The sequence below is a fragment of the Rhipicephalus microplus genome, chromosome 8 (assembly GCF_043290135.1).
Source record: "Rhipicephalus microplus isolate Deutch F79 chromosome 8, USDA_Rmic, whole genome shotgun sequence".
Classification (NCBI taxonomy): Eukaryota; Metazoa; Arthropoda; class Arachnida; order Ixodida; family Ixodidae; genus Rhipicephalus; species Rhipicephalus microplus.
This window is the reverse complement of record NC_134707.1, coordinates 134,161,166-134,183,473: the sequence shown is the minus strand read 5'-3', so window position 1 is coordinate 134,183,473 and position 22,308 is coordinate 134,161,166.

Sequence of the window (22,308 nt, the reverse complement as noted above, 5' to 3'; positions counted from 1 at the left end):
AATGTAATTTTCGGTCGATTCATAAAGTTTACTTCCCTAGAGGCTGGTATTTTCCCAAAAACAAGAGAAAAACCCTCACGCCCGCAGCAGGTGACTGTTCACGATGGTGGTTTCCGGGACGCAAGTTTACAAAGTCGAGCAAATAGACACCCCCCCCCCCCTATCGCACTGCACCAGGCACCTCTACCAGGCTCTCAGAAGCTGCGCGCTCATTGGTTAATGGCTGGGCCCTTGATGATATTGCAAGCATTTGCCAGGCAAGACTCAATAAGCGTGCTGTGTTCGCGAAGGCGATCTTGATCATCGATCTTTAAAAGCGCGCGGATTTCGCTCAACTTCATCCGAGAGCAAAACAAGAAACATATAATAGGATTACATTCTCCAACCAACAAAAAAAAAGCACTAGGAGCTTATCAGCTGCACGAAGAGGTAGTTGGTTGTTCTTTTAGCGAATAAACTATGAGTGAAACTAACCTGCATGGGCAATAGCAATGGGTTATAGGACATTCTAGCGGAACAGCCACTGAGCCCACGAAGTGAGCGATGCTGATTCGATGGTTTTATAGCAACTACGATGACACCTGTCGATGCTGATAGTGCCTGCCAAGCAAGAACAAAGGCCAGGAATGGCGAGCCTGCTTTAGCATTCTCAGTCGAAACGTTGATAACTGCCCCTCCAAGATGCGCTGTGGTTGCCGTGGTACTACCGCTTGCGTGATCACCAGTAGTAGATTGTTTTAGCACGCGTGTTCAAGCGATGCCAACAGGGCCACGAAGAAGAAGCATCATTGATGACAGTACAGAGTCTAGAAATATACTGCCTAGTGTGCTGAGCGTGGGCTAGCATATGCCCCCGCAGCTGATGACCACCAGCGCCACCCGGATTGTGCACTGCTGTTCGGGTGGTTGCAATTGCGTTCAATCCATGCGCTCCGATAGCGCTGCGAAGATTTCAGGAGGCCGAGCTGGGCGAGGTTAACTATTATTTTCCTAAATTCTCAGAGTGTATTTTGCATAATGCTTTATTGTATAAGAACTACTCGATTGTTTTCACAGTTCTGGCGCTTTGCAATACCAAATGAAGATCATTTCGCGGCATACATTTCACCATCCACCACTGCCCGCAAAAAAAAGACAGATCCCACCTCACTTGGGAATCAATGCTATGCAAAATGAAATCAATGCTATACAAAATGAGCGGCCACCCTCTTTCGTACAGAATGCGTGCGCTCAGCACACTAGGCAGTATATTTCTAGACACTGATAGTCTCGGTGAACCTCCTGCATGACGATTAGCGACGAGGGTTAGTGGGTATCCTAGCGGCACAGCCCACCTCGTGGCTGAACCGCTAGTGACATGTAATGAATTTATGTGGAAGAAAAATGGCCCTCCATAAAGATGATAGTCTTTCTTGGGGACCTTCGATGCGAACATTTTGGTCTGTCTAGATGTCTGTCCTTTTGTCTGTTTGTGCATCCTTAACGGTACCAGACACTTTACACGGCACCAGCGGAGACCCAACACGGCCGATCCGATCCGCAGCGCCCACCACTGTTGCTCAAGATTCAGCGGTCATACTTGTGCGATGGTCAATTAAAAAGCAATTATCGCGCATATCTTAGGCACCGTAGCAACGTGCATATGTTCTGTAAGTGCGTCTTTTACTAGAAAAGGCATACATAAGTTATTCTAAGGACCGTAGCATTTATCACGCGGCCCTAACCATGCAACGCTTGCATGAAAAGAGAAGTGTTTGCAGGTATTTGTTAAGACGACACGGTAGTGGCTGTCACACAGGTCCCGTTAGTTAGGGAGACGATCGCCGGGCTAATTCCAAGGGCCGGAATATCGGCCCTCCGAACCGCACCACGAAAGCGTGGACAATTTAGAAGTGGTCCTGTTTGGCACGCCAGCGGACACCGGCTGTGGCCCAAAGAACAAGTCAGAGCCAGGAGTTGATAAACAAAACAGAATTATATTCTCAATATTGGCAGATCAAAAACAATACACAAGTATGCACACTTCACAACAGTTGAATACAATATGTCACCCACCAAACAACGTACTACATAGTACAATCAGCCACACTCGAAACAACGGACACAGACAACAATACGCACTACAATGCAGTCGCATGCATTGAACAACCAAGACACTTAAAGACTAAAGAGATAGGAAACCTATTCAGTCCAAAGTTCTTCCAGATGATACTCTTCCGAGAATCACTCACTCAAAGTCCAGCGTTGTTGTCGTTCCGCTGCCCCCGAAGTTTCTCTTCCAGGAAACCTCGCCGAAGTTTCTCTTCCAGGAAACCTCGCTTCTTCAATTGGCCATTCTCCAAGCTTCAAACTTCTTTGCCGGAAACACGTCGGCTTCACACACGCAGCTGTTGCCACGCGTCTTCGCTCGATAGCGGTAACCACACACTCTTGCCTGTAGCTCGAGTCGTCACCCCTCAGGTGGAAATCATCTTCTTCTCCTGCTTTGTCTCCACGGACAAAACCTTCGCCGACTACATGGCGCAATCCCTACGCGCTCTGGCGCTAACTTCCGTCTTCTTCTGATCTCTCACCTCGGCTGCTCGATTAAATACCCTCCGCGCGAGATTCCAGAAAGTTCTCGTCATTTCGTCGGCGCGATACGCAGCGAAGGCTGGGGAGAGGGCGAGACGGCTCGAAGGCCGTCCGCGATGGATGACTCAACCCGGCCTCACCAAGCCCCTTTCCATCTAGAAAGTTCGAGTGCTTGCTCGGCTGCCGTTGTGGGGTGAGGAGGTTCGTCGGCGAATCTACGCTTCCGAGGGAGAGAGTCGCGCCTGGGGAGTCTGGATGTTTGTTTTCTTTTTTTTCCGTTGACCTCGCGGCGTCACTCCGGTGTTTCGTCGCGAGGAGTTGGCGGCGCGCTCTTTTTGAGCGCTCGTTCTGTGACAGTGGCGTCTACCCGTCGCCTAGCGATCTACACCTTATCAACTCTGAGACAGGTGCGCACGCCCGTCTCGATTGATATGTGGGGTTTAACGTCCCAAAAACACCATATGATTATGAGAGATGCCGTAGTGGAGAGCTCCGGAAATTTTGACCACCTGGGGTTCCTTAACGTGCACCCAAATCTGAGCACACGAGCCTACAACATTTCCGCCTCCATCGGAAATGCAGCCGCTGCAGCCGTGATACGAACGCGCGACCTGCGGGTCAGTAGCCGAGTACCTTAGCCACTAGACCACCGCTACGGGACGCGCACGCCTGTCTCAGAGCCACGCGTTTCATTTTCCAAGGTAACTGCCAGATAGCACTCATATCTCACGCGTGACATGACTTTGTGCGCTACTTCGCCTCCGCTGCACGCTCGAGACACTCTAACGCAGCGCCTCCAAAACACCATTCTCCAGTTTTCTGGCGCAGAACATCAAATAAACACCTTGTTCAATCTCTCCAGTCACAAGGCTATCGTCTTTCGACGACAGTTGCACATTAACATGTAGATACGGGGCCCATTTTTTTACCGTTATTATATGTGAGATCTGTGCGCACAACCTTCTTTTTACGCTTTTATAGCTCTACTTACTGGGCTAAATTGAGTTGGATTCATTTTCAAAATAAATCGAAATTCTTGCAATGAGGTCGATCGTGTTCACTTATTTCCTGTTTGTTTTTCCTGATTTACTTGTGGGCTTGATTAATTTGGTTGTCTCTAAATTTAATTGAGCCCCATGTAAAAATGCCCCTTCTTTTGCAAAATGAGCGCGTTGCAGATTGAAACGTACCTGTCATTCGACGTCAAGTGCACAAACCATAGGATGAAAGTTCTATAGGTAACTATGCGATTAAAAACAGAAACAGACCGAAAAAGAATAATGTGAGGTATGTCCCAGCTTCTTGAGTAAAAGCATTAACAGCCTTGGTCTAATGGATAACACTTCAAGTCCTCGAACGCGTAATAACAGTGTTTTTCACGCAGAGTGAACAGGGAGCTATCATCATCTTGAAGCGGCACGCACTGTCTTCGTCCGTTCTTTCAGCTTCTTAATCATCCCAGAACGCCTGCAGGATGCAAACCGGTTAAGCCCGGCGAGAGATGATAATTCTGATGGCCGATAGAAGGAGTACAACAACACAGAGATAGAAAAAGTTGCAGGGCTGTTCTGAGCAAAAAGTTACGGGTCTCTCTGTCTTCTTCCCAGCCAAGACCTATAACGATTTGTGCCCTTTTAGGGTCCTCGTTTCGAAGCGTAGCACCTGAATGATAATTGTAGATTGGGATATTCAGGCAAAATATTCGAATAAAATGTCTGCGCTGGCAACAATCGTCTGAAAAACAAAGATGGCTACACCTAAGAAGGTCACAGTGGCACTTTTACCTGGCGCTGTGCTGAAGTTTCTTGATTGGCGCGTCCGATCACGTTGGTTCGTCGAAGGCGAAAAAATGCCGATTGCCGATCAGCTTATTCTGTTTGGCATAAAATACTGCACTTGCCAAACTGCGGAAATTCTTGCGATTAGCATGCAAACATAGAGGCTCTTTGGCGGATTGCTTCAGATTTATTTTAAGGTAGAAGGGCCGGTGAAGTAAGCCCAGGGTAAAAGGTTAAAGAAGGCAACTGCCCTTGTGTAGCGGGCCTCTTCGAAAGATGTAAGCACTCGTCCGCTGCGTTGCGGCGGCTGCACTGCTACAGGTAAGGCCTCGACACTTTTCGAGGTTATTCTGCGCTGTGACTCATGCTGCCTGATTGAATGTGTCTCATTGAGCTTCATTGTTTCGCCAAAAACGGAGTACACACGCCATTAGCTTGATTACAGAATGAAGCAATGCCTAGGTCATTGTATCTAAAGATAACGCAAAGCGAAGTTTGGATTGTAATAGGAGAGCTTTTTTTTTCTTTTCGTTCGCCGACGCATACTATGAGTTTCCTACTAAATAAAGTCGTGTGCTTGCTTGTGTTGGCAGTAATTGCTATTCCGAGAAGATATATGCACGCACACTACCTACGTACAGATGTAGTAAATCACGCACACTACGCAAGCGCGAAATTATTAAGGGTATTTGAACCCCACCTATACCCCCGCCCTGCCCCACCCCCTAAAATATTGTCAGCCGTATGAACCTGGCGTAAGTATTATTATTATTTATTATATTGGTTTTATTGGCGCAAGGGCCATGTTTGGCCAAAGAGCGCCATAAAAATTATAAAAGTGTAATATTTGTCAGTGTATAACAATGGTATTTAGGGATGTGAGCAATGATAATGTTACGTGGCTGTATAGTGGCCTAAAATTCCGCGCTCCAAGGCAGGTAAAAAAAAAAAAAAAAAAAAAAAATGATACTAAAATCATGAGCATGACGTGACACTTGAAGTGAGGATGAATGATAGACGGTCATAGTAATAAAATCATAAAACGATAATAGCACAACTGCCTTGTCAACGACCCTTGTGTCCAAGGGACGCCAGGCAGGTGCTTTTTAATGTAGTTACCGCAGCAGCAACCTCCACTTGGAGGTCGTGCTACGGATTTCCTGGAAATATGACATGAAAATTATTTATATCTTTTAAAAATGCGAGCAATGATTTGTGCTTAAAAACAGGCTCTTTACCTATAAACATTGACGGATGCAGTGGCATTTGATGTCGGTGAAGAAGTAGAAAGTGTTTTTGTCTAAGAGCATCCAATTCCTTGCATTCAATTAAAATATGAAGAACGCTGAGTGGGTCACCACATCTGTCACACACGGGAGGATCACCACCAGACAAAAGGTGTGAATGAGTGCTATGGGTGTGTCCTATTTGTAGTCTTGTGAGTATTACTTGAGTGTGGCGTGACCTTGATATTGACGGCCAAGTTCCAAGGCTCGGTTTGATAACATGTAATTTATTTCGCGTTTGCTTATCCCATGAAAGCTGCCAGTGCGCCCTGAGCTTCTGTTTTACGAATTGTTTGAGTTCTAACGCAGAGACAGCCATAGATGCATTAGTGTTAGCGTTGTCCTTAGCTGAGGCAGCCAGTTGGTCCGCTAACACATTTCCCCGGATTTCGCGGTGCCCTGGCACCCAGCACAATACAACTTGTCTTTTGAGCGAGTATATGGTGCACAGAAGAGAGTAAAGCATCAAAAAGACAGGATTTTTATGTTTTTTGAGGGTCTTCAAAGCTTTTATAACACTCAGAGAGTCGGTGAATATTATCGCACGTTGTAGCTTTAGTTCCTTTATATGTTTAGCGGCCACAAGTATAGCATAGGCCTCCGCTGTGAATATGCTTGAATTAGGGTGGAGAATGCCAGAATCTGAAAAGGATGGACCAACGGCAGCATAGGACACGCCACTATCAGACTTGGAAGCATCCGTAAAGAATTCAGGACAGTTGTATTTGTGCTGCAATTCGAGAAAGTGAGTGTGTATATGTGCTATAGGCGCATGCTTCGTAACTTCAACAAATGATGTATCACAGTCTATGGGCTGCCACTGCCACGGCGGCAGACATGGAACGGGAGCCATCAGACTGTGTTCAATAAGTGGCACACCCGTTTGTTCAGCGAGGCTCCTCACACGAAGTGAGTAAGGCTGTTGAAACGAAGGACGGTTCTCGAAAAGCGTACAACTTGACAAGTCATTGATAGTCGTGTGTGAAGGGTGTTCTTTGTCTGCGTTCGTTTTTAAATAGTATATAAAAGACATGTATGTTCTTTGCAGGTGCAATGACCACTCATTGGATTCGACATACAAACTCTCCACGGGACTAGTGCGAAAAGCTCCCGTAGACAGACGGATGCCCAAATGGTGGACTGGGTCAAGCATTTTCAGAGCACTTGGGGTGGCAGACTGATATATTATTGCCCCATAATCCAGGCGCGTTCGAACGAGGCTTTTGTAGAGATTGATCAAACAATTTCGGTCACTCCCCCATGATGTGCGTGAGAGTACTTTCAGAATGTTCATTGTTTTTATACATTTGTTTTTAATATACTTGATGTGTGATGTAAATGTGAGTTTAGAATCCAAAATTAGGCCTAGAAATTTATGCTCGGCCTCTACAGGTAACCGCTGGCCAAGCAAGTCAATTTCGGGATTTGGGTGGAGGCCTCTCTTTCTAGAAAAGAGCACACAGGTGCTCTTCTCTGGACTTAACCTGAACCCGTTTTGGTCAGCCCACTTGGATACTTTGTTCAGACAAAGCTGGACATGCCGCTCACACACTGCAAGATTACATGACCTAAAGCCTACCTGGATATCATCCACATACATTGAATAGAATGTGTTATGTGGAATGCAGAGTCGTAATGAATTCATTTTTATAATAAAGAGGGTGCAACTCAGGACACCACCCTGGGGTACTCCCGTTTCTTGAATAAACGGCCTGGACAAGACATTCCCAATACGAACACGGAATGTTCGCTCGGATAAGTAGCTCTTTATGATATTCAACATATTGCCATGAATACCAATGTCTGACAGATCTCTAAGGATGCCGTAGCGCCATGTGGTGTCATATGCTTTTTCCATGTCAAGAAACACACAGAGACAGTACTGTTTGTGGATGAACGCATCGCGGATGTATGCTTCAATGCGTATGAGATGGTCTGTAGTAGATCGGTCCTCTCTAAAACCACATTGAAAGGGGTCAAGAAGTTTGTTGGTTTCTAGAAAATGCATAAGTCTTTTGTTTATCATTTTCTCGAACACCTTGCACAGGCAGCTCGTAAGGGCTATTGGACGGTAACTTGTAACTGAAGAGGGGTCCTTGCCTTCCTTTAGAATAGGAACAACAATGGCCTCCCTCCACGTAGACGGCAGGTACCCAGCAGCCCAGATAGTGTTATACAGAGCAAGTAAACTGATTTCGGTGTCATCATGAAGGTGTTTGAGCATGTCATACATAATTCTGTCTGGTCCCGGCGCTGTGCTGTGGCACGCATTGAGGGCCGTCCTAAGTTCGGCAATTTTAAATGGAGTATTATACTGTTCGTTTGTTTTGGACTTCAACTCTAATGTTTTCCGTTCTGTCATTTCTTTATGTTTTAAGAAAGATTTTGAGTAGTGCGCAGAACTGGAAATGCGCTCAAAGTGCTTGCCAAGGCTGTTGGCCTGGTCCTCCAGTGTGTTCCCTTGACTCACTAAAGGCAGAGGATATGCTTGCTGCCCCTTAAGACTTCTGAGGCTGCTCCAGACTTTCTTTTCATTGGTGTAGGAGTTAATGCCGGAGAGAAACTTGACCCAACTCTCCCTTCTTGCCTGACGTCGTGTTCGCCTACCCAGTGATTTCACTTTTTTAAATTCGACGAGGTTTTCTGCGTTTGGATATCGGCGCAGGATGCCCCAGGCTTTATTTTGTTTCCTACGCGCTTCTCTACAGTCATCGTTCCACCAGGGAACACGTCGTTTACACGAGTGCCCATTTGTTTGCGGGATACACTTTTCAGCAGCATCCAGAATAAACGCACTGAAGAATGCTACTGCGCAATCAATGTCACAATTTGTGATAAAGTCACGAGGTAAAAGTGTCAATTCTTGAAATTTCTCCCAGTCAGCGGATGCTATTTTCCATTTGGGAATATGAGGAGGAACCTCATGCGATAATGTCAAGTTTAACATAGCAGGAAAGTGGTCACTGCCGTACGAATTCATGACCACGTTCCATTCTAACTCGGTAAAGAGAGAGGGAGAACCAAGCGCCAAGTCTATCGATGAGTATGAGTTGTGATGAATGTTGTAATAGGTAGGCTGTTTTTTATTGAAGAGGCATGCTCCGGAGCACAGGAGGAATTGCTCTATCAGTCGGCCTCTCGCATCGCACCGGGCATCCCCCCACAGAGTGTTGTGAGCATTGAGATCACCAACAACAATGTAGGGTGCCGGCAGCTGGTCAATGAGGTGATGAAAATCTGTGCGGTTAAGTTTGTAGCTTGGTGGTATGTATAGTGAACACACAGTGACTAGTTTGTCAAATAGAATGACGCGGACTGACACTGCTTCGAGTGCCGTCTGAAGAATAAGAGGTCGGCAAGGCACGGATTTTTGTACTATTATAGCTACACCGCCGGATGAAGCAGTTGCCTCATCCCGATCCTTGCGGAACACGGCATATTGTCTAAGAAAGTTTGTTTGAGATGGCTTCAGATGTGTCTCTTGGATGCACAGCACCTTGGGATTGTGTTTATGTAAAAGTTCTGTAATGTCATCAAGATTGTGGAGAAGACCCCTAGCATTCCAGTGCATTATTTGTGTAGCCATTTTGAGTGAGTTTTTGTGCTGTGCGTCGAAGTAGACAACCTTAGCTTAGGAGGCCTTTTCAGGTCCCCTAATGCGTGGTTTTTCTTTTTTGGCAGGCTCCTTAGAGCCACGCCAATCTTTCGGCGTCTGAGGCGCCGATACACTTTGTGTTGTGTCCATCATCTCGGAAGAGACGCTGGACGCCCGCTCGCGGTGCCCGCGTGCGGTTGTGAGAGACTTCGGGCCCTCTGCCTTGGCAGGTGGCCCGAAAACTGCAGACCCAGAGGCCTGCATGGCTGTTTGGCTAGTGGTGGTGTCCATTGCCTCCTGCGAGGCACTGGACACCCGCTCCAAAGAGCGATCTGTGTGTAGCGTAGACTTCGCCTCAGTCGACGAAGTCTTTGACCCCACCGGGCAAGAGGTTGTTGGGACCTCCTTAGCCTCCTTGTTGCCCTGGCTGCTGCCAGGGCTTGCAGAGGCCACCGGTGTGGACTGGTTTGCTGCGGGCAGGGCAGCGCTGGCTGTTCCCGCCAGAGGGGCAGGTGGCTCTGACCTGGCCACGCTAGGCATGGTCCAGGTAGCCACCAAGGGCCGTTGTGGTGCCGCCCCTCGTTGCACCACTTCAGCGAAGGAGGCTCTTAGTGCGAATGAAGGTGAAACTCTCTGTCGTGCTTCACGGAACGTTATATTTTCGTTAACTTTTATGGTGATAATTTCTTTTTCTCTCTTCCAGGCTGGGCACGCTCTGGAATATGCGGCATGGCTGCCTTTGCAGTTTGCACAGTGTACCTCATCGTTTTGGCACTTATCAGTTTCGTGACCTGTTATGCCGCATTTGCCACAAGTCAGCTGACCTCGGCAGGTCTGAGATCCGTGTCCAAATCGCTGGCATTTAAAACAACGTCTCGGGTTAGGAACATACGGTCGCACAGAAAGTTTTACGTAGCCGGTCTCGATTGTTTTAGGTAGGATGCTTGAATTGAATGTAAGTATTAGGTGCTTTGTTGCGGTTTCAGTGTTGTTGCGTCTGATTTTTATGCGCTGCACATGTAATATGCCTTGGTCTTTCCATCCGTCTAGGAGTTCCTCTTCACTTAGTGTCTTAAGGTCTTCATCGGATACTACGCCCTTCACTGTGTTCATGGTACGATGTGCAGTAACTGATACAGGGATATTGCCAAAGGCTACGAGGTGTGAGAGTTTGTCGTACTGTTCCTTGTCTTTTAGTTCGAGGAGAATGTCCCCACTTGCCATCTTTGAGGCCTTATAGCCGGTTCCAATGGTGTCTTTAAGGCACTTGGCCACTAGAAAAGGTGATATTGCTCTGGCTTTGGTTGATGATTGCTCGCAGTGAAGGACATGGTATTTTGGAAATGTTTCAATGTTTTGAGGGAAAAACAAAGATGATGCATCGGTGCGTACTCTTTTCGGAGCACGATCAGTTACAGGGGGGTTTTGAGGTCCCATGAAAAATTGGCTTCTTCGGCATCGGCGCCTACCACCCACCACGGAGCCCAACAAGGGGACGCGGCAGAACATGTGAACAAGCCTGCCCTTCGCCAGCAGTACGCCGTTGCTATAACCGAATATGGTTTATCCTAGGCAGGATAGCCACACAGGGTTAACCCTTGCCGCCATGAAAAATCGGAAGTAAATGGAAGAGAGAAGAAGACAGGACAGATTTAAAGACGAGAAAAGACTAAGATATAGGAAGAGAGAGATAGGAAAAGGCGACTGCCGATTTCCCCTGGGTGGGTCAGCCCAGGGGTGCCGTCTACGTGAAGCCGGGGCCAAAGGGGTGTGTTGCCTCTGCCGGGGGGCCTTAACGGTCCAATCACCCAGCGTCGGCTCAACCCCCAGGATCCCCTTTTCCCCGGACACGGCAAAGCCACGCACGGCTAGGCGTGGGAGGGAGTCAAAACTCCCCCGTTAGCTCGGGTCCGTGGTGTCGCTACACACCAAACGCCTACTTGCGCAGGCGCCCCTGCGGGGCTGGCGTAAGTATTATTAAATACAAGAAACTCATGGCTATTCAAAGTAAAATAGTTTATATTGCGCTTTTTAGACTTCTGTTAACTAGCAAGTGGTTATTAAGTGGAAGGGTGATAAATGCATCACTATGAAACAAGTCTCTTCTAGCATAATTTGCACTGCACTGTGTTTGAAAGGAACCAAGCGACAGCATGGGAGTTGAACGCTCCAAAAGCTCGAACAATCGGTTTTTGCGATTTATCTCAAATTTCTTGCGAGCTGATGAACCTAACCTCTGAGCGCGCTGCGTTCAATCAGGACGCCGCACCGTCTCTACACACCGCCGAGCAATGAGGACGGTAACACGGTACGTCTGTTCATATTGAATATAGATTTAGGGCTTCACATTAGGTTGGCGGAAAAAGTGAAACTCACCTATACTCATTAAATAAATATATCGTGCACTTTTAATTATCCGGGACTTGGACACACCAAAGGTTTCTTGAGCCGAACTAACTTGGACTCACACTGCCAAATGTTTTTCACCCGGGCTCCCTTGGACTCAACTCGCCATACTATTACTCACCTGGACTCACTGAGACTCATGGCTTGATCTAATTCTGAGTCGTTCCGAGTGAGTAGACTCATGTTCGCTGACCCATGGGTTTCTCTACTACAGGTCACGATGGTACATCAGTGACAGCTGTGCAGTGAAAACGTTTTTCGGTGAGGTATACTGATCCTTTGTGTATGTTCGCGCATGCGTTTCTGCACGTGTATATGCGCGCATGCGCAATCATAATTTTTTAGGGGGAAGGATTACAGTCGCTTAGTTTCAGGATGTATAGGACTGCGACTTCCGCACAAAACAAGCACACGCCAAAAATATGCTCACACAAATAACGCTACAGATTTCCTAAAGCACTTGCTTACGTAAACGAAATTATTCTGCGCGCTTAGAGAAGCTGGAATATTCAAGAGAATGCACACACACACAATTATTATCGGCGTGCTCACGGAGGGGAGTAAAGTCGTCGATAGTGAGCTGATTAGAACGAACTACCATAGTGTCTGTCACCTTCTTTCCAATGCGTTACTTATCGGTGCAGTTCTTCGTCGCACGTCGTCTGCATTTGTCGGGAAAAACGACACGTTGCTACCTTTCCACTGCAATGGTACGCATTGCAGCACACAACAATGACTTTTAGAAATCGCTTTCTTCTTTTTCGGGCTTGCGCGTGCGGCATGGCAAAAATTAGGGAACAACTCGGCTGCTTCTAAACGAGCGCAATGTCGTAACGTGTTTCCCTTCATGCTTGGCGCTTCTAAGCAGTGTTGTTAGCGCGTACCTCTAGGTGGAGAGAGCTCAATTTTAATCGCAAAGAGCTGTAGATGCGAGGCAGCTTATGGCAGGGATGTGTCCGTACCTCACTCCCTTCCACGGCACCCTCCCCTCTTCTTTCTTCCAAGTCGGTGCTGAAGGCAGCGAAGCATTTCCTCGGTAGTGGGGCATCCGCACCCCAACACCACATGCGCATCCCCCTCCCCCTCTCCCTATTCGGCGCCGAAGCCAACGAAATGCTTCCTCACTACACACGATCGGTTTGTAGCCGTTTATTCTTGTCTTGCGGTGATAGCGCATATCTGCTTTATTTTGTCTGTGATCACATTCGATGTATTTGGTGTGTGCGCTGGGCGACCGGCTGTTGAACAGACTATAGTCACGGTCACCGGCAGCGTTCATTGCAGCCGTCAACGTCATGAAGCGATGGTCATCGGCAGTGGTAGGCAGGTTCTGAATGTTAAAGCACCTGCTCATGATAATGTAGATGAGTTTCTTTGGGTTCCATTTTCCATCTCACCACTGCTTCGCATCCACACATGGTTTCCTTTAGGAGCAAATGGTGTAACTTTTAAACACGATAGTCTTGCTTGGCGAACTTTGACGCAAAATGTTTGATCAGTCTGTCTGTACATTTGTCTGTTTGTCCACTTTTAACAGCATCGTGTACTTCAAACGGGCGATCCTATCTGCAGAGCCACCTATGTTGCTCAAGATTGAGCGTTCATGCTTGTGCAATTGTCAATTAAAAAGCAATTATGGCGCATGTCTGGGGCACCATAACAACACGCATATATTCTGTTTGAGCCTTTTACTAGAAAAGGCATACATAAGTAATTTTAAGGACCGTAGCCCTTATCACGGTGCGCTGGCCATGCAACGCTTGCACAGAAACACGAGTGTTTCCAACGCTTTGCTAAAACGAGACGGTGGTGGCACCTACCTCTCGCCTTGCGTTCTACACCTTATCACCTCTGAGATGGGCGCGCACACCTGTCTCAGAGCCACGCACTTTGTTTTCTAAAAAAGCTGACAGGTGGCGCTCATGTCTCACGTGTGACGTGACTTGATGCACTCGTTCGCCTCCACTGCACGCTCGAGGCAGTTGACGCAGTGCCTCCGGAATAATATTCACCAATTTTTTTGCGCAGAACATCAAATAAATGTTTCGTTAACTCTCTGCACAAGCAAGAGTATCGCCTTTCAACGAATTTTGCAGATTACATGCAGATACGGGGCTATTTCTTTTATTTTGCAAAATGTGAAGTGAACACGAAGAGACCTTGCAGCACATTTTCAGCCTGGTCAAAAAACGCTGTCGATTGGTATTCGAGGCTCCTGAGATCACGCTAGTTAAATATTACGGCGCCAAACGCATCTTACTATTTGCAATAAATTCTACAATTCAGCGAAATATAGCTTTCCCTTCAATCTACAAATGTCAGTATAACCTCAATCTTGCGGCGGCATTATCTCAGGTTCCACAGCATTGGCTAACTTGATTGATTTGATTGATTGAAAAACTTTAATTGACTATTTACAATGTGCTCTCGCTTGTTAGCTTCAGCGCCATGAAAAAAAAAACTCGAATGACCTTGTAGCGGCGAGAGAAGAGAGACGTGAGAAGACGTCGAAGGCGGCCGATGGGGCCGTGCCGATCTCGCCACTTTATTGCAGGCCTGAAGCGGAGCCACGTCGGCTACCAGCGTCCGCCACGCCAGGCCAGAAGCTCGTTCTCCTTCTCGCGCAGCTCGAGCTAGCATCTGCTGCGCGAGAGGCGCGGCGCAGTGATTGAGAAAATGATGATGATGATCATGCACTACAGGGCTCCCCCCCTAGCGCTTTGCGCGATTTGAAGTGTATATGACAAAGAAAGAGAAAGAGACTATGTACATGAACGACAATCCGCAAGGTGTCCGTTTAGGAAGTCCAGTTTGTCAACGTGTGGTGACCAAAGGGAGCCAGTGGGTCTCTGGTGGGCGACACTGGGAGTTGCGCAGAGGACGAAGAAGTAAGCGTTCCGAAACTGTGTTTGCACACAAGTGGGTGACAGGATGACCAGCTGGGGCTAGCTGGGAGCGCACAGGGTGTCGCGAGTTAGCATTGCATGTAGTAAAGATGCGTTCAGGGTGAGGTGACGACGGGTGCACAAAAGCCGATTTGGCCCCTGCGCGCGAATCAATTAGAAGTGGCGTAGTGAAGTCCTGCAGACCACCCATCGCCAAGCAATGGCCTTGACGGTGCCCTCGCGGGCGTGCACAGCACTGGTGCCCATGACGGTACGCAGGTGTCGTGACGTGAGTGGCATCTGAATATGAGTGGATCTGACCACCCACGCTGGCAGTGAGCAAGTAGGATTGTACACGCCGGGCAGAGGTGAATGACGCATGCGGCCCGTAAAAGGGTGTGCCCACAGTCCAGTCACACGCCAGCTCGCCCACGGCTTCCGTCAAGAACTCAGCAGGAGGCGTGTCACGGGAATCAGCAGACCTGGACTCCAGAGGAGGCTCAGTGGGCGTACCCTGACCTGGCGAATCACCCTCAGTAGTCGGCGCACGTCGGTTCGTGCGCAGGTCGGTATGGAAGATGGGTGCCCGCATGCCAGGCGTGAGATCTGCGGTCTGCTGTGACATAGGCAGATCAGGCACGTCGTCCTCAGGAGCGTCGGTCAGAGTCGCAACATCTCGGAAGTCTGGCCGTGGTTGACAGCCCTTGGCTTCAACCTCGCCCACGAGAGACCGCGAGGACGAGGATGGTTGCTGCCGGCCAGACACGCAGATTACCGAGGTGAGTGGAGAGGTACCCCCGGACATCGTTGACACTGAAGCCCTCGCGACCGGGGGGTGAACAGCAGGCGTGACGATGTCCGCAGTCGTTGTAGACGCCAGGGCGCTCGATGACGCCGCCGTCGCAGAACCCGACGTGTCAGCCGTGCCGTGAGCCATGGAGATCGGCTGAGACGAGCCGGCGGCAAGCATGCCTGAAGTACCATCGGCCGCGGGCCTCGAAAAAACGCACCCCGTGGTGGAGAGGTCGTCGGCAGCAGGAACGACCTCAAGAACCTCGTCGGATCTGTGACCGGGTGCGAGACTCACCGCGCCAGCGGCCGGATCCAAGGCGGAGGGAGACGTTGTCGGGGAAGCTAGGTCCTGGTCAGTGAAGACTTTTGGGCCGGAGGGTACCGCACGCTGCGGCGCGGACGAAACCTGTAAGTCGCGGGTGAACAGCAGCGGGTGGTAGGTGAGGCCATGTCTGGCAAGCACCGCCGAGCAGAGGTCATCGTAAGGCTGCTGGCTGGAGGTTGAAGTGCCAGAGAGATGGCGCAACTCTACCGGTAGGGCGTCGAGAAGAATGGCGTGCATCAGCAGCTGGTCCGTGATGCCATTCACCGCGAGAACGGCGTCGAGCTGCATAAACCATACCTTGGGGTAAGTCGATTGGTACGGCGGCACTGGCGGGCAGAGTTGCGGGAACATGGCAGCGGGCCGTTCGGCGAAGGGCGTGTTCTCCGGGTCACCAGTGTAGCGGCGAGAGAAGAGAGACGTGAGAAGACGTCGAAGGCGGCCGATGGGGCCGTGCCGATCTCGCCACTTTATTGCAGGCCTGAAGCGGAGCCACGTCGGCTACCAGCGTCCGCCACGCCAGGCCAGAAGCTCGTTCTCCTTCTCGCGCAGCTCGAGCTAGCATCTGCTGCGCGAGAGGCGCGGCGCAGTGATTGAGGAAATGATGATGATGATCATGCACTACAACCTCAAATTGGTCAGCTTGTTACGGCAGGGCAGGGAATGGCGATCGTGCGCAAAGCAGCACACCACAGATTCAGCCTGGTTCTGATGAGGGGGTCTTCAAGTATCCAGTTGGTAGTCCCTTCTATGTCTTGCTGTAGCTGAGGCAGGGTACGTTGGGCTTTTTTTCATAAAGCAGCTCGGCTTGATTGGTGAACGGGGCATTCCCAGAGGATATGCTCCGTCGTTGCTGGCTCGTGACAGTAGTCACAGTTGGGGTTGGAGTACTTAGTCGGGTGTATCTTGTGAAGGACCGAGATTGTCGTGAAACTTCGTGTTTGCAATCTTCTGAGTGTGACCTCGTAGAAGCGGGTGGATCTTGGGGGTGGGGCATCGTGTTTTGTAGCTTCTTCTAACTTGGACCTTAATTTCCACCAGCATTGAACTTTCGCTCGATAGTTGCCTTCATGGGTCTCATCTTGCGTCATCGTCGGCCTGCTTCGAGTTCACATCCCCGAGTCGTTCCTTGCTATGATGCTGTAGGCTCGTTGATAAACTAGCTCGTGTCCAGGTATATTTGTGTGTCCAGGAATCCAATGAACTCGTACTTGAACTGATCCTTCTTGAAGTTGGGTGGCATAGTGCAGGATGTGCCTGGCGGATGTGGTAGCTTTCCTCTAGTTTGGGGTCTTCGAAGCACTTGCTGCGAATCCATGAAGATGTGAATAACTTTTGGCGATGATCCTGTTTGATTGTAATGGGCTAGAACTTCCGAAATAGCGTACCCTTCAGCTGCTTCGGGCAGTAAGCAGGGTTGAATTATGAAAAATGAGGATTCTTCCCCTGTTCTCATGCTGAAAAATGCCCCTGTTTTGGAGCCTTCTAGAGTGCATGAGGCGTCTGTGTAGATTATATCTTCTTCGTTAGGTATACTTTCAGGGTCTTCAATATACCGCAGAGCGTAGTATGGCCTTCGCTGATCGTCTGAGGCTTGGCTCATATGTTTTGGAAGTGGCCGATTGTCTGTCACAATAATATCTTCCCATGGCGGAATGGTGGGTATAATTTGAGGCAGGTCTTGGTTGCTTAGACCTAGCTCGTTCCTGATGGCTCTTCCGGGACGGTTTAACTTGAGGAGCTGATTTTGAGCTTGCAGTGCAGGCTCTACATAGTCACGTAATAGAAGAAGTAGACCTGTTTCGTACAGGTCTTCGACTTTGGTGTATTTTGGTAGCCCTGTGGCGACGCAATTGCATGTTTTGTTGATGCATTCAAGTTTTTCCAGCTAGGTCAGCGTCATTGTCAGGAAGGGTAGTCCGTATATGAGCCTTGAGTGGGCAAGCGATAGTGTGAGCCTTTAAATTTGACCTTCGGATAGGCCCCAGGCGCAATTTTTCAACTTTCGCAGCACTCTTATTGTCTGTTTCGTAGTGCACAGCGATTTTTCCACCCAGTGAGGGGACTTGGCGTTTTGATGATATATAATGCCCAGTACCCTAATGTGCTCTTTGTGTTGTATGCTTGTGTTGCGTACAGTAAGTTGTATTTTATCTCGAATAAATTGCTGCTTGCTGTTGTTCGTAGGTTTCAGAACGACTATAAATTCTGTCTTTTCTGGTGGAATCTGGAGACCTTGCCTGTCTAGGAGACTGGTGATAACATCAATTGCCTTCTGGAGTTGCTGCTGTTGCGTAGAAATGTCTCGCGCTTTACACCAAATTGTAACGTAGTCGGCATACATCCCCGCCGAGATGGACTGCACTTAGAAGAAAGGCAAGTGGGCACATTGTTATGTTAAACAGTGCTGGAGAGATAACGGCGCCCTGTCGAACTCGGATTTTGTTGGAGTATGATTGACTGGTGAAAGAGCCTATTTTTATAGAGAAGGTCCTCTCCTGAAGAAAACTCCGGACGTAATTATACAGCCTTCTACCAACAGGCAGTTCTGACAGCTCTCGTAGAATAGTATCATGGGGCACCGAATCGAACGCCTTCTTCACGTCAATAGCTACAATAGTGCTCGGCCAATGAGGTGAGGGGCTCTTTAGTATGTCCTCCTATAGGCGCCGGACTGTGTCTTGAGTAGACAGGTGGGGTCTAAATCCAGTTTGGGTGCACTGATAGTGCTCCCCATTTTCTGGCATCCATGTGAGGCACTTGTTTACCATTCACTCCATCACCTTTCCGATTGCTGAAGTTAACGAAATCGGCCGAAGGTTACTTGAAGTCGTCAAAGGTTTGTTTGGTTTAGGCAGTGGTATAACATTTGAATGTTTTCACTCTTTGGGAAGATTGCCATCTTCCCATGTATTATTGATGATAGAAAGAAGAGGTGTTAGTTGGTTCTCAGTCAGTTGCTGTAATTGTTTGTAGATAATCATATCAGGGCCCAAAGCTGTTTTACAATTTGACTGTTTTATTGCTATTATAAGTTCTTGAATTGTCAAGGGAGCAACCATTATGTCGTTGCTTTGTTTTTTCTCCAACCTCTATGGATACTCCGGATGCCTTGCAGGTTGTGGAAAAAATGTGTTGGTGCACGCATCAGTGGTGGCTGGTGCTGATGAATGGGAAGCCAAGCAGAGTTTTTCAGCGGCTGTTCAATTTTTGCCCCGGACTTCCAATGATTTGAAAGTGTTCCATAGCCTCTGATTATTAATCCTACCATGTAGCTGGTTGCAGCAATCCTGCCACTGTTGCCGACGTAGCTTGCATGAGTACTTTGATGCTTGTCTCGTAAGAAGCCTAAGCTTCAGGTGATTGCGAGCTGATTTTTCAGTCCTGTATGCATGCAAAGCAGCTATGCGTGCCTTCCACAAGTTTAAGAGGTGTCTATCGGGCGCAGGCTTTTGAGGAAACTTTTTGTAGATTTTGCTTGACTTCCTTGTCGCTTCTCGTATATGTTTTGTAAATTCGTCAAGGGTGACTGTTTTAGGGCATCCATTCATAAGGAACCGATACTTGTCCCAGTCGATGAAGGAACACTACTTTGACATAGTAAAAATTTCACCCCAGGCAATCACAATCTGTAAGTGGTCGCTTCCAGTATTGTCGGGCCATAAGTCCCAGTGCGTACGTTTTGGTAGGTGCCTAACCCACGTGAGGTCTGGTGATGTATTATTCTGATTCGCGCCACCAATCCTTGTGTATTGGCCTGGCGTGTTGAGAAGGGTAAAGCCGGCCTCTTCCAAAGCTTCTTTGAGTTGCTTTCCTTTGGGAAATCTTCTGAGTATCCCCAGAAGACGCACTGTGCGTTAAAGTCTCCCAGAATTAAGGTTAAGCCTTTAGGGTCTACTTTACTCAGGGGTAGCTCCACATTATTTCATTAGGGAGGGATGCAGCTGTTTAATATTTCGTATGTCTTGCCCTCTATTTCAGTACGAGTCTGAATGCATGAGAATGAAACTGAAGAAAGGAGATCGTGGACCGCCTGAAGGTTTTTTTATACGTAACACATCGACCAGACGAAATGCCAGCATAGCCTGGAATGGGGCAATATTTACCCTGTTCTTTCACGCAAATGATATGGGAGTTTTTTCGAGAGCATTTGTGATAAAAAGGAAGTCATCAACTTTATTGGGAAGGCTTCTCACGTTCCACTGAACTATCAGAGGCATGATTTTGAATCTATGGTTTATTCTTTATCTGCACTTGCAATAGGCCTGACGCTTTTGTTACCTTTAGCCGACGTTTTTGGTTTAAGTGTCTCAATAATGCGTTGCATGTGCTGTAGCTGTGCAGCGAATTGCTCGAAGTGACGCTCGTATTGCTCATGCTCGGGAGGGAGTTGCCTTTGACTCAAGGTTATTGCGTCTCTGGCAGCGTTTTGTTCTTTCAATTAGATAATCATAGTTTTAACTTCATCAATAGTTTTCTGTTGGTCACTGATAATTTGCAGATATTTCTTCTGGGTGTTTCGTAGTTCCGCTAGTTCTTGCAGAACGCTTGGATGCGTCTGTGGTGCAGGCGAGGCATCAGGTGGAGACTGCGTGTTATGCACCTTAGCTGCGTATGTAATAAGGGACGCTAGCTCGTCGGTGGTTGTGTAGCCGACTGCGGGCGCGTCTGCGTTTTAAGTATTAGCTGAACGGTAGCAAGAGACGCAAAGTTCTGCTCCTCTGACTATTGCGTCTTCTGGGTCTTTTTGCCTGACGCGCAGTGGTTTGGTGAAGAACACGGTGCCGCTGGCTTGGGTGGTTTGTTCACTCGCTTACGAAGAGCAGCAGTAGCTGCTGCTACCTTTGGACAGTCAGGCGAGCTCGAGTCATGGGGTCTATTGAAGTGTATGCATTTCGCAGTACAGATAAAACCCTCCGTATGTTTCGTATGGTACTTTGTGCAAACTCCTGGGTCCCTTTTAGGATCTGTGCAAACATCCGCTCTGTGTCCTATGCCTAAGCAGTTCAAGCATGACGTTATCTTGGGAATGTATTTGTTCACAGGGAAACGTATTGATTCGAAAGCCACGTATTCTGGCACGTTTGAACCGTTGAACGTGATTAGTGCTGTGTTAGACGACCCGAGACGCCGTGACGACACGATTCCGTGAGTTGAACTTGTCAGGCCTTGCATTAACTGCTCTTCAGATAATCCCTTGATTCTGTGAATGACGCATCTTATGCGTCAATGTATTAAACTGCACGATTTGATCGTCAATGATCAGGTGCTCCAGGTTCAGCAATAGATGTGCAGGTTGCTTTGTGTAGCAGTCAGCTACTGCTAGGTTAGACTTGGTGAGGAGTCTGCAGTGAATGTCCGACCCTTTTATTTGAGGAAGACTTAGACGGAGTCTACTCGCAAACTGGCACAGCGGAATCTTGATGATGTTAAATCTTTTAGGCCTCAACATTATGGTCTCAAATAGGGTCCGTGGCTGTGGGGAGGGTGGTGGCTTGGGTCGCGGGAGTTTTTGGTTCTGTACTACAGTCCAGCTTTCCTGCTCGTCCACAGCTCTATGCTCGTATGCCGCATGTTGTTCAGCAAAAAGATGCAGGCTTACTTGGTTTCCTGTGGTGGCGGGGCCGTTTGGTGGTGTGTCGCTCGGAAGCCCTGACCGTGATGATCCTTGGGTGGTGGGGTCCACTGGCTGGCAGTTAGAAGCATCTTCCAGTTGGCTGAGGGGTTGGAATCTTGACGGTGCGATCATCTCCTCTCTTAGGTGGGCTCCCTTACAAGGGGAGCCGCCTCGGTGATGAGCGTAACAAGAGAACCGTTGACAGACGCCAGAAGCGTTCGTTGCAGCAGCGCGCTGCGACATCCTTCCAGCTCGCCAGTCGGGAAGCGTCTCCTCTTGGCTGACTTGAGGATCACGCGCTCAGGAGTTACTACGCCTGCCACGGGAGCCACCGGCGTGTTAGCGCACGCGAGTGCACGCGATTGCACTGAAATGCTGCACTTCAAGAGAAAAAAACGAGAAGAAAAGTGCTCGTGGTTACGAGGTTCGCCTGACGTACCTCCTTTCGCCATAGCCTGCTTAGCTTTCAGTGTTTTCGTTGGGACGAGAGAAGAGAAAAGGCAGTAGCAGCATGCGACGAATTTCCGAACTTTGCTTGTAGTGGAGTAAGTGAAAAAAAAATTTGCGATGGTCCATTCGTGGTACAATAAGCTCCATAACTAATGCCATTCAATAGATACATCAAAATGCGTTGCAGGGCTCTTTCAAGGGAACACGCTGGCGAGCCTCTCAGCACAAAGGAAGCCTAGAAGGTGACAATCACCAGCTCCAACCGGGCTGTCCAAACTTGGGGTGTCCAGAGGTCCCGCAGTTTGGGGGGGGGGGGGGTGGCATGCCCTTCCTGTCCCTACGTGGGTGCGGCCCGTGGCTGACCCGCCCTGTTGAGTGCACTGGCTCCTCAGGACAATTTGTGAGTCAAGTTCACTGACGGAAGACACGTCCGCAGCTGCACACAATATTGATGTTAATGCTGATGATGATAATTACTATAATGCCTGAGCTCATTGTAATTGGTCAGTCAATAAAGCAAGAACTTCTTTCTGAATTTGCATATTTTGATGCCATCTGCAATTTCAGGCTTTTCATGCTGTTCGTGTTGCTATTCTAGGCAAC